This window comes from Coenobita brevimanus, chromosome 69 (genome assembly GCF_032717465.1).
Source record: "Coenobita brevimanus isolate Jiangsu-jjx chromosome 69, ASM3271746v2, whole genome shotgun sequence".
Classification (NCBI taxonomy): Eukaryota; Metazoa; Arthropoda; class Malacostraca; order Decapoda; family Coenobitidae; genus Coenobita; species Coenobita brevimanus.
The window spans coordinates 1451972-1462500 of NC_137022.1; the positions used below are offsets into that span (position 1 = coordinate 1451972).

The 10529-nt window shown below is 42.0% G+C and overlaps 1 protein-coding gene across 1 annotated transcript in view; it reads left to right on the forward strand.

Moving 5' to 3' along the window:
- The first annotated feature begins 877 nt into the window (after window positions 1-877).
- The window catches only part of LOC145406094 (cellular tumor antigen p53-like), a 95181-nt gene continuing 85529 nt past the window's right edge, over window positions 878-10529 (forward strand). The window contains exon 1 of the mRNA XM_080277289.1: window positions 878-901. The gene's annotated coding sequence lies outside the window, so the exon portion shown is untranslated. The remainder of the gene's footprint in view (window positions 902-10529) is intronic.

The following is a 10529-nucleotide window of genomic DNA, read 5'->3' on the forward strand; positions in this document are numbered from 1 at the left end:
ACCACTATTGATAATGTTACAGAATGAACAGTGGCTGTCTACATTACATTATCTATCTATTGCCAGACGCCATTAGCTACCACAAAATGATGAGAAAGGAAGCAAGATAATGACAGATGAAAGGCTTGAGTCTTCTGAACACCAGTTTGGAAATTGAAGATCTGTGCCACACTTTGGTCCAACATCTGGATATGTTTAACAGTAGCATACTAGTCAAGATTTCACTGGTCTCAAGGAAGGGGAAAAGAGTGTGAATGCAATGAACAATGACCTGTGTACCGAGCTAAATGGAAGGGTGACAGCAAGATAAAGTGCTTCACAATCTACCTCTACAAAATCAACTTTCCTTATTCACTACAAGTTTACATTTATATGCATGGCGTATTATCTTATTATTACTTATACCAACAAGGATTTTTGCTTTGGTAACCTGAATTCAGAATGTTAATATAAATGCTCTTAACACAAAATACTGGGTATAAACTCACCTGTCTACTGTCACCAACCTCCCCTCACCCCGTTGCTTGATTTACACCACCAAAAACAGATGGTTCAGAATGATATGAAAGTCCAGGTGTATTTTTGATGTATGCTTTAGAATATTGGCTGGCCTGTCACAGCTTCCTTCCCTCCTATAGGAAATTATCGCTTTACTGGGATTTTAGGGAAAACCCCCGATCAACAGGTGCGGCAGCATTAATATTTATCATTACGCCAATAAATTACAAAAAAGTACACTCAACAGTAACCTTATTTATTAGCTGATCAAACAAAACTTCTATAATGAAATATTAAACAACGGCATGTGCTACTGGTTATACCAATACTCTCTGTAATGTCAGGTGTCTAGTGGTGGTGAGAGGGACGCTGCTCAAATTTGCTGTTTTTCTGTCTCCTTTGGGTAAGTGTTATGAGAATTGACGTCATTTTGTTCTGTTACATTATGATCTTGAAAAGGATGTAGATCATGGATAGGCACTAGTTATATTTCGAGCGTTAGTTGCAACTTTGGGAGTCATGGATCTGCAAAACGTTTTCAAGGTCCCTCCGTCGTGATGGTATCCTGGATTATTTTTAACATGAGTCCTTCACCTGAGCTAACCAGAACGCTTTGTAGTTTTACTGTGTGAGAAGGAATCTTGGAACACGTATCTGATAATGCAGGGTTGCTGTGTATGGCTTTACCGAGGCTGGCTGCAAGTGGCTTGGCGTCCTGCAGGATACTTCACCACACGATCGCAGGGCTAACAGATTTTCTATTTAAATGGGTTTTTCACAGGCTGATTAGGATAGGTAAGGGTAGAAGTTTGGCCTGATTGGAATTGGGGGCTTTCATTGCAGATGTAGTGGCAGTCGTAGTTGGTGTCCAGGCAGCTTCCTTAAATATGTAAAACGTGTTCTATATATGTTACCGGTATCTCTGTTGCTTATTGTGCTGGTTACTTTCCTTAATTAAGAACGCGAGTGTAAGAATCAAACTATCTTTAGCCAGACGTCATAATCCTGCAAGGGGTGGTCATCTACAGGCACAGGCAGACCAGTCAGGATCCAACAGTGCTCCTCTCCCTGTTGCTTCTTTAAACTTGGAAATTATTTAGGCGGCCACAGTGTTGTCCGCAATAAGTATTTGAGTTAGGTTTTGCCTCTGTAACCTCAATAGTCTTCTCAACAAAATCAACCTAGTTTCATCCTTGCTTTCTGATCCTGCTATTGATGTTTTGGTATTACAGGATCATGACTACTGCCAGGTATTCCAGATTCCTTTTTTATCAAGACAAGGATGCAATATTCCTTGCACTGATGTGGTTGGAAATGTCCAAAAGCGTGGAGTCTGTATTTCAGTAAGAATTTATCCCTGACAACAGCCCAAATGTTCATGCAATTCACTTAGCTACTTTTAATATTTATGTAGTACCTGTCTAGCTTCTTCCTTCACCATTATCATTTTTTTCCTGTGTCAGTCCTCCACTCTATTTCTCACATACCAGTACATCCACTCACTTGATGTAGTGCTGCATATTCCTTCCTTTACCAGTATCATTCATTATCAGTGTCTGCCTCCTCTCTTCCTATTTCTTCCATCTTTCCTGTCACATTTTATTACTCTTCTTTCCATTTCAGGTGACTTTACATTGAGTGACAAGACTAATGGTTTCCTGTAAGCCAGAAAACCATTTACTGCACTAGGTGGTAATCATACGGCTAAGCAACTCACGCTAGTCAGCAAGTGGGTTCGCAGAGGGTTAGTGCCCCTCCCCATAAAACAACTAACTTAAAGACAAACAGCCACCCTTTACTGGAAAATGGCATCTGGCTATAGATAGATGGATAGATAGATAGACTTGTGTACTGCCCACCCTCTAATGCTCGTGGAGATGATCATATCTTCATCTATCTATCTATAGCCCAACACCCTAATCCCGCAAAGGGTGGCCACAGACAAAATGCCTCCAAGTCGCTCTGTCACCCACCATATGACTGCTCTCCCCCCAGTTCACTCCCCCCTCCCTCATATACCTCTCAACTCTATCCCTCCACCTCATCCTCAGTCTCCCCCTCCCTCACCCTCCTACTACTTCACCTACATACACCCTCTTAGTCAGTCTTTCTTTCTCCATTCTCTCCAGATATCTTAATAAATTTCCTAATAAACTTTTGTGCTAATTAGGAAGTCCTAATTCTGAGTGACTTGTTCTACCCTCTGTTTATTGGTCTAATGCAGATGCCATGCTTGCGGACTGCAGGCCACACACTCAAGCTTTTACTGTTTTAGCTCCATTGGTTTGTCTCAGTGGGTATCTTTGCCACAAATGTACTCTTTGGTACTAATACTTGACTGACGAAGAGAGTGTATGTGAGTGAGGTGGAGGGGGGGAGAGGGAGGGGGAGGCCAAGGATGAGATGGAGGGATGGGGTGGAGAGGTATATGAGAGAGGGGTGTGTGAGTTGGGAGCAGGGCAGTGAAATGGCGGGGGACAGGGTGACGTGGAGGTGATTTGTTTGTGGCCACCCGGAACAGGATTGAGGCATCTGGTAATAGAAAGATAGATAGAGAGACTAATATTTGAAATTTAGTTTTAACAACTGAGGAAGATTGTGTTGGTAATTTGAGTCTTAATGTCCCCTTCCTGGTTGTGGTCACATAGGCCTACCCATTTTATTTGATTACAACTTTATGGTTGATTCTGAGGCAAGTGCAACTGACCCTGGTATTAACAGGCATGATAGTAAAAGATCGTGGTTCAGGGGTAAATATGGTGTGATGAACAAACAGTTGTCTAAATGGGATTATGAGTTTCACCTCTTACAGTACCATAGATGCAATGCTAGATAGATTGTTGGAAATATTACACCCTCTCATAGAAACTCCTGTCCCTCTGTACAACTCAACCCCCATTCCTACCATATATAGCCCTCCATTGTCTCAAAAAGGAATGTAGTAGAGCCTGGCAACATTTCAGAGATATTAAATCTCAGCATGGTTGCCAATCTCCTGAATCTGTGCAGGCCCTGGCCAGGGTTGGCATTGATTAAATCAAACTGATTTAATCATGTGATTAAATCAGTGATTTTTTTTACTAAAAAAAAAAAATCATGATTTTTTTTTTTTTTTATTATTATTATTTTTTCACCTAAAGATTAATAAATTGAATCTGAGGGTTTATAAAAGTTGTTTATAACTTTGCATTCATTTATTCTGATTTTATACTTAGGCATTAAGTAAGGAGATTTTTAAGGAATGGTGCCATTTGAAACTGTTACATTGTATGACACATAAAATAATTTTAAATTTGTGGGACTAAGGATTGATAATATTTGCAAGTGGTTTTCAGCCTGAACAATCAGTGGATAGACATGACATGATGTTAACAGTATTCAGAATACTGCTTTTGAAATGTTTCCTACCATATACTGTATGATGAAAAAATAAAAAACATCAACAAAATCAATTAAATCATTGAATTTTTTATTTTTTATTTATTTTTTTTTTTAAATAAAAAAAAATCCCCAACCCTGGCCCTGGCCAATAACAGTGATTTTAACAATAGGTACAAAAACTTTTTTTATTCATTCCCAGAAGATACGGTACATGATCAGACAGTGGTTAAACTTAAAGATAATCCTAAATCTTTTCACCTGTACATAAAAAGCAAAAAAAGTACGGTATGTGCTCCTTCTGTAGGTCTTCTTAGAAATATTGATCAGATGGTTCTCTTGTTGAAGATTGTAGCACTGTGAGTGAAAATTTTGCTGTCAGTTTTGTTTCTGTATACACTGTGAGAGCACTTAATCCTTCAGCCCATCAGTCCTTTGATGGAGCTCTGAACTCTGTCACAATAACTTTGTCTGGTTTCTCCAAAAATCTACATCCCAAACTCTCAAAGTCTTGTTCAGCTCTGGGACTGCCCCTGTTGAAGATTTTTAGGAAAAGCATTAGTACTGGTGTTCTCCCAGCTAAATGGAAACTGATTGAAATTGTGCCTATCTTTAAAAAAGGCACACACGTCTTCATTCATTCATTCATTGCCAGACGCCATGTATCCCAACCGGGGTGGCCAAGGGCTTAGAGTTAATTGTTTTACAGGGAGGGGCACTAATCCTCCACCAACCCCACTTGACACGTAGGGATGCCAGCAGCATCTGGTGTTCCCAGGCGGTCACCCATCCAAGTACTAACCAGACCCAACGTTGCTTACTCCACTAAATTATAGACTAGTGAGCCTGACCTCTGTTTGCTCTAAGACACTGAAACAAATACCGGTACTGGTGGAACAAATGTACAGTATGACTACCGGTACCTTGAGTCTAACAGTATCCTGTCAGCTGATCAGTTTGGTTTTAGACAAGGGAAGACGGTTGATAATCAGTTGCAGTTAACTTATAACTCAGTATCTACATGGCTCGACACTGGTTGTGTGGTGGACATGGTTTTGTTTGCATTTTCTAAGGCAGTCGATGTGTTACAATGCCCTCCAAAACATGAGGTATCTTGGGATCTCTGGTGCTTTCCTAGGTTGGGTGGGTTCCTTTTTAAAGAGCAGGAAAAAATGTACCGGGTATGTCTCGGTGTCCAGAGTCGACAGTACCTTCAGACGAGGTAATAGTGGTATACCTCAGGGCTCAGTCCTGGGACCATCACTGTTTTTTTCATTCATTCATTGCCAGACGCCATGTATCCCAAACGGGGTGGACAATGGCTTAGAGTTAATTGTTTTACAGGGAGGGGCACTAATCCTTCACCAACCCCACTTGACACGTAGGGAGAACGTTATGCCAACAGCATCTGGTGTTCCCAGGCGGTCACCCATCCAAGTACTAACCATACCCAACGTTGCTTAACTTCGCTACTGTTTTTCTATCTATCTATCTATTGCCAGACGCCTCAATCCCGTTTGGGGTGGCCACAAACAAATCGCCTCCAAGTCGCCCTGTCCCCCGCCATTTCACTCCCCTGCTCCCAACTCATACCCCCCTCTCTCATATACCTCTCCACCCCATCTCTCCATCTCATCCTCGGCCTCCCCCTCCCTCTTTCCCCCTCCACCTCACTCACATACACTCTCTTTGTCAGTCTTTCACCCTCCATCCTCTCCACATGGCCAAACCACCTCAGTGTGTTCCTCATAACGCTTCCTATCACATCCACATCAACACCACAACGCTCCTTTATATCCTCATTCGTCAGCCTGTCTCTCCATGTGACTCCACAGGCTCCTCTTAAATAACTCATTTCCACTGTTCTCACTCTTGACTTGTGTCCTTCCAACAACGTCCAAGCTTCACTTCCGTACGTTAGAGTTGGTATCACAATACTGTCATGTAGTAACTTTTTCACTTCCATGCTCACTTCCCTGTTTCTTATCACTGCTTTCAAAGAACCAGCAACCTTTCTTCCCTGCTGTACCCTTTCAAGCACTTCACCCTCCAAACCTCCATCCTTACTCATCACACTACCCAAGTACTTAAAACGTACTCACATTTTCCAATTCCTCACCATCCAACCTCGCTGTACATTCACTGACTTCACCTCTCTCAAAGACCATCACTTTACTCTTCCCTACATTCACCTTTAGATTCCGTTTCTTACACACTCTCTCAAACTCATCCACCAAGCCTTGCAGCTCCCCCTTCGTCTTCACTCAACAACACAGTATCATCTCCAAATAACAGTACAGGGAGTTTCCAAAAACTATCCTCTCTCACCAGGGCCACTCCAACATCCACTACCCTACCTTGTACCTTTTATTACCCCATCCATGTACAGATTGAACAACCATGGAGACATGACACATCCCTGTTTCAACCCAACTTTCAAAGAGAAAAATTCACTTAGTTCACCATCCACACGCACTACAGCCTTCGCACCATCGTACATACTCTTCACAGCATTCAACAACTTCCCATCTACTCCATATATTCTTAACACTTTCCACAATCCTAGTCTATCCACCCTGTCATATGCTTTCTCCAAATCCATGAAAGCCGCATACAACTTCTTTCCCTTCTCTAGAAACTTTTCCACTAAAGATCTGAGAATGAATATCTGATCTACACAACCTCTTCCCTTCCTAAAGCCTCCCTGTTCTTCTCCAACTAATTTCTCTGTTCTTTCTCTTACTCTGTCAATAAGTATCCTACCATACACTTTTCCTATTATACTAAGAAGACAAATGCCCCTATGATTACCACACACTTCTTTTTCCCCTTTTCCTTTGTACAAGGGAATAATTATACCTGACTTCCAATCCTCCGGGACTTTACCTTCCTCCCAGGCCAATCTGCACATCTTCCACATTCATTCTACTACTATCTCTCCCCCATGCTTCAGCATTTCACCACACACTCCATCAATTCCTGGGGCTTTCCCTGATTTAACTTTCTTCATTGCTTCCACAACTTCTATCCTACTGATTTCTTCCTGTCTTCTCACCTCCCTCCTTCTCCCAACCATTCCCCAGCCACTTATACTCGCATTACTTCCATCCTCCACGTTCAACAATTCCTTAAAGTGTTCTCTCCATCTGCTCACTTTTTCTCCCTTCTCCACTAGTAATCTACGATTTTTATCTTTCACTCCCCTACTAACTTCACTTCCACCCTGTCTTACTCTTTTTACCTCTTTCCAGAACATTTTCTTACAGTCCCTCCACTTTACACTCAAATTCCTTCCAAATTCCTCATCCACTCTCTTCTTACTCTCTCTTACTAATCTTTTCACCTCTCTCTTTCTTTCTACATACACCTCTCTCTTCTGCCTCTCAACTTCTTCCACGCCCCTATTTCTCATCCATTCATTGTATGGTTTCTTCTTTTGTGCCACAGCCCGTTTCACCTCTTCAGTCCACCACGCTGTTCCTTGCACCCCCCTCCGTCTTCTCTTCCTTCCACACACCACATCACATGCTGCACATATTTCTTCTGTAAATATTCTACACACACCTTCCACGTCCCCCATCTGCTCCAATTCATATTTGCCCAATCGTTCCTCCACTTCTCTCTTATACTCTGCCTTTTTCTCATCCTCTTGTAACCTTTCCACTCTCCTTGAAACTACTCCTTCCTCTCGTCTTTCCCTTCTTTTATTCCTCCATCTTACTTGAACTTTAATTCTGGCCACCACCAAGTAGTGGTCAGAAAGTCCACTCCCCCAACCTCTATAAACTCTTGCATCCAATATACATCTTCGCATCCTTTCATCCACACACACATAATCAATCATTGCCTTCCTTTCACTCAGTTCACCACCCACCCTTCTCATCACTCGCCATGTATACCTGTGGATCATTTTATGCCTGAAGAGGGTATTGGCTATCACCAACCCCCTCCCAGCACAAATGTCCACTAACGCACTCCCATTCTCATCTACCTCAGCAGGCACACCCCACTCACCAACTATTCCATCCACCTTCACATTCCCAACTTTACCATTCATATCACCAATCAAAAATACTCTCTCATTCCTTCCAAACTTTTCCATGCACACTTCCACATTTGTCCAGAACTCTTCTCTCACTCTTCTAGCACGATCTTGCATTGGCGCATACACACACACAATCGCCCACATTTGTATTCCAACTTTCAACTTTACCCACACAGTCCTTGATCCAACTGATCCATACTGTCTTATGCTCCTCTTCCATCTTTTACTCACAACTATACATACTCCTTCCTTTGCCCTCTCACACCTACTCCTGCACATATACCCCATCCATACTCCCATTCTCTCACACTTTCTCCTCTCCATTTTGTTTCAGTTATTCCACATATATCCACTTTCGCACCCCCAAGCACCTGGACAATCTCTCTCTCTTTCACCTCATCATTTGCTCCCCTTACATTCCAAGTTCCAATTGCAATGTCCTTTGTCCGGTCCTTGGTCGTCAACGTTTGGTCAGTCCTTGTCCGAGGCTTCTTGTTTGTTTTTTTAGTTAGTTGTTTTCCGGGGAGGGGCACTAACCCTCCGCCAACCCTTTTAGTCGCCTTTTACGACAAGCAGGGATACTGGGGGAGTATTCTTGAAAAAAAACCCTACCCCCAGGGGGGTTTTCAGTCTCTAATAACTGTAAGGCTTTCACAGACAACCTTAAGATTTATCAGGAAATTAGGTGTCAGTCTCCTCTTTTTGTGGCCCAGGATGTTTCTTCCTGTCAGAGAGATATTGATGGTTTCTGCACAGTGGCTAATTCATGGGGTCTTGACTTAGATAAGGACAAGTATGCAGTGTTAGGCTTCCAGTGTGGGTCTGTAGCCTGAGAAAACATTGGTACGTTAAGAGACTGTCGCCTGCAAGGTTGTGGTATATCAACCGTTACCTTCTGTAGAGACCTTGTTATATTAGTCGATACCACACTTTGGTTCCATGTGTGTATTAGTTATCTAGTTATCAGGTACAGTTGTCCGCCTGTAACACAGCCCTTATAGACTGACAGCATGCCGTCACGGTACTGTATATACTTTTCTGCGTTGTATGTTCCACATGTTTCCATTATAAAGGGTTAACCTAGACTGGACATTTTCCAAAGTTGCCCTTTTCACCCCAAGTCCCATCCCAAACCTTCCTAAAAACACCCTGCTGACATTCACTCAGGTACTCATACACAGGAAGTTATTAAATATACATAAGAAAGGTTCCTTGACATAAATAAAAAAATGTTAGGTCACTAAACTGACTGGGTCTGACAGAGGTACAGTGCTGTAATAATGCTCTGTACCACGGGAGTAGCTACCTCAGACGCAGGCACGAAGCGGGAGACCACCAAAAAACAATGGAGGATGCCCCCAGCAGTCAATAGGGGTACATACCGGTGGATGTAACGTCATGCGACCGATCACAGTGCACCGCGTGCCTGATACCACCTCATGTGACATTTGCCTGTCGGCAGGCCATCTGAGCTCTGACGCCCAACAACTCGCTGCAGTGTCTGTTTGTGACTGCAGTATATATTTTTTGGTCACACTATAGGTGACCTGGCATGTTTTCTGGCAGAAAAAGAATGATAAAGGTGAAGGAAGAAGTAGCCAACACTACATTGTGAGTGGAAGGTGGTTGCCACCACCTCCCAGAAATAAATCAATTAGAATTCTTTTAGCAGTAATAAAAAGCCACTAAAATTTTATAGAATTGTATGGGAATCAACTGATGGTGTTGTATCCACATCGTTCACGTTTCATATCACTAATGGTTATGAACCATTGCTTTAACCCATGTTTTTGCCCCACATGTTTGCAAGTATTCCAGGCCGTCCACACTTTCAGATGATGGTGATACTGTACTTAAGAACTGATGTGTAAGGGGTTGCTCAGTGCAAATTGCTGAAATAAACACAAAAATTACAATAAAAGATACAGTGAACTCTCAGTTATATATTATAATTCAGCCAAGCCTTACACCGAATAACATGAAATGCCAGGTATTGCATAGTACCCCCCATCGGCTCAACATTCGGCGTCAAGCTGGATATTGTGTAACTCTGTGTTTCAGCCCTCTATCCTTAAAACTTTCCCATGATTAAAAGACGAAAACTGTGCTTAAAATATAATAAGATTGTGATACAGTACAGTAATACAGTACCAGTTGGTTACCACTTATTAGCCGGTTGATACACCTCTACACCGGATATTGCATAGAACTGCAGGTTACATCCCTTATCGACGCCAGATGTTACACAGTTTTTGCTGGATATTGCTTTAATAGAGCTGAGGCAGCGCTGGATATTGCTTTGGGCTGCATATTGCAACATCGGATAATTGAGAGTTTACTGTATTATGGCTTTTTATTGATTAATACATGATGGATATATTCACAAGTATTTCCATGTGTTTTTTAAGAATTTATGCCGTATTTTGTGATACATACCAGTGCTGCTGCCCACTATCCTGTATAGTTTTTTGCTTAGCCTTAAAGTCATATATCCATGTTATAGGCAATTTATAGTTTGATAAGAAAAACAGTTGACATTGTAATTTGCAAAAATGCCCAACAGCAACCATCGGTACAAAGGCCATTTAACAGTTTACAGAGTTTCTGA